Raw genomic sequence first — 2,583 nt, forward strand, 5'->3', positions numbered from 1 at the left:
AGCAAAAAACAATGAACCAAATCAAACCAAGCAAAAACAGACTCATAGAAACAGAGACCAAACTGACGGTCACCAGAGGGACGGGGTGGGGGCTGGCTGAGAGGGTGACGGGGAGCAGGGTCAGTAATAGTGCGATAAGTTTACATGGTGACAGATGGTTGCTGGACTTAGTGTGGTGATCACAATGCAAGTTGCATAAATGCCAAATCACTATACTGTACACCGGAAATGAATATAATATTATATGTCCATTATACTTAACTAAAAAAATATATAAAAGATTAAACAACCACAAAAATAATTCTATAATAGCTAGTGTCCTCACATCAGCCTGACCCACACGCTTAATGGGTTCCGAGACCAGCTGGGTCGGACTGGCCCAGGAGCTCCTTCCCCACCCCACGCTTGTCCTGTGTCACGTCTACAGCGTATGGAGGACCCGGAAGTGGTGAAGGACAGCCATGCTGAATTCATGAAATGGCTGGTCACCAAGAGAAACCCAGCAAAAATCCACCGGTGACTTCTGGAGCCAACTCTGCGACATTGCTCTTTCTGGAGAGGAAGTTGAGGTGATTCCTGGTGTTAGGTCTGGAGAGTCTCAGCATTTCGTTGGTCTACACAAGACTCATCTGCCCCTTCCAGAAGCACGGAATTTGTTTGGCATTTTAAATTTTACTTGGAAAAGAAAAAAGCCTCGTTAATCGGCACATCCATATTTAATTGCAGAAATGAATATTTAGGCACCAGAAAATCACGTCGCTAAGCATTTAATTTTTCTGTAACTAAAGCCTGGCAAATAAGATCCTTTTTGGGTGAGGATCTTAAAGAAAAAGTCAGAAGACAATGGCCTTAAAAGAATGATTTAAGATGAGGGAAAAAATCTTGACCGATCTACGTTCTTGCCAATAGGGATTCCTCGTATGGATCCATGGCTTTTTCGAATCCGGCCTGCCATTTCTTTGTGAATATCAGGTTTTGTTGACACACAGCCACAGTCATTCATTTCCATATCGTCTACGGTTACTTTCTTGCAATAACAGCAGAGGGGAGCAGCCGTGACGATGACCATCTGGCCCACGAGCCTAAAGTATTTACTACTTGGCCCTTCGTGGTAAAAGCTTGCCAGCCCCTGGTCTGTAGCATAAAAATGCAAATGTTTAACAGGCATTTACAATAACTAAAGATAAGGCTACTCTTGTTCCCAAGGCAAAGCAATAGATACTTACGGTATAAAATTTGAGAATGTAAGTAAATAAAAATAAGGAAATAAAAGCATACTCAGAAATAATCGATACTCATATTTTAAAGTACAACCTTTTTCTCTACCCATCAATGTTTTAAACAAAGATGGGACCACGTAGGACGCGCTGTTTTGTAAACTATATTTTCACTTCATGTGATGAAAATCTTTTCATGTCATGTCATTTTCAACCATGCTATTTTTAGGACAACAACAACAACAAAAAACATAACATGGATGTACTAAATTTGCTTTCCAATCCTAATTTATGACCCTTTAAGTGGTTTTCGGTATTCCTACCGACATAAACTCCGATGTCTAAAACATCTTGTACCTAAATCTTTGCTCATATTCTTAAGTTTTTCATAAGTTCCTAAAAGTAAAATTGTGGGTCAGGTATGGTCCCCTTTAAGCATCTGGATCTATGATGTCAAAATGCCCACAAGAAAGACCAAGCCGGTATCCATGCCCACCAACGTGGCATGTGAGTGTCTAATTCTCACTTTCACCAGTATTGGCAAATATAAGGAAGCGTGATGGTCCTCAACCCAAGACCATAACGCTTACGATTCTTCGATTCCTAGTAGGGAGAACCAGTTAAAAAAATACTCATTGGCCATTTGTACTTCCATAATTTCTATTATTTTTCTCATTGATATGTAAGAATCCCATCTATGGCAAAAACTTATGTTGCAAATGTCTTTTCACAGTAGGTCATTTTCTTTCTAAAAATTTATTGGCTTTATAAATAGGCGCTTTAACAAATACAATTATGAGAGTGAAACATGCTTAGTGCAAGGCCAATAACCCAGTTAGGCATGAAGAAATTAAATATCACTTGAAACCACGTCTGCTTCAAGACAAGATGGAGTAAGGGGGACAAGATTTACTCCCCGCTCCCTCTAAAATAAATAATAATAATAAAAAAAAAAAAACTGAGTGTGTGTGGGGAAAAAAAAAAGTGTGTGGGGAAAAAAAGTGTGTGGGGAAAAAAAAGTGTGTGGGGAAAAAAAAAAAGACTGCAGAGTTTGGAAACTGAGCAAGGGGAGGCAGTAAATCCTGAGCGACGGGACATGGATGACGCGAGCCCCACAGTCGTCCAGCTTACCGACTTGGGAAAGTTTCTGGGTTGTAGCGAAGAGAAGGGAGACACAGGCAGAGGCCGGCGCCCTCCCCAAGTCAGAGTGACAGGGGGAGAAAGAGCTGCTAGAGTTTTCAGGATGAGGAATGGACAGGTGACAGCCGCACAGACAGAAAAATCCACGTCTCCAGAGGGCGTTTCTTGAGCTTTCAGCTGAGTGCTGACCAAAAGAAAGAAAAGGAGGGGGCAGGGAACGAGAGAG

At 41.3% G+C, this 2,583-nt stretch overlaps 1 protein-coding gene across 4 annotated transcripts in view; it reads right to left on the reverse strand.

Moving 5' to 3' along the window:
- BACE2 (beta-site APP-cleaving enzyme 2) overlaps positions 1–2,583 on the reverse strand; it is a 45,986-nt gene that overhangs the window by 7,145 nt on the left and 36,258 nt on the right. The gene's annotated exons all lie outside the window — the stretch shown is intronic.

Source organism: Pteropus vampyrus, unplaced genomic scaffold, assembly GCF_000151845.1.
Source record: "Pteropus vampyrus isolate Shadow unplaced genomic scaffold, Pvam_2.0 Scaffold214, whole genome shotgun sequence".
Taxonomy (NCBI): domain Eukaryota; kingdom Metazoa; phylum Chordata; class Mammalia; order Chiroptera; family Pteropodidae; genus Pteropus; species Pteropus vampyrus.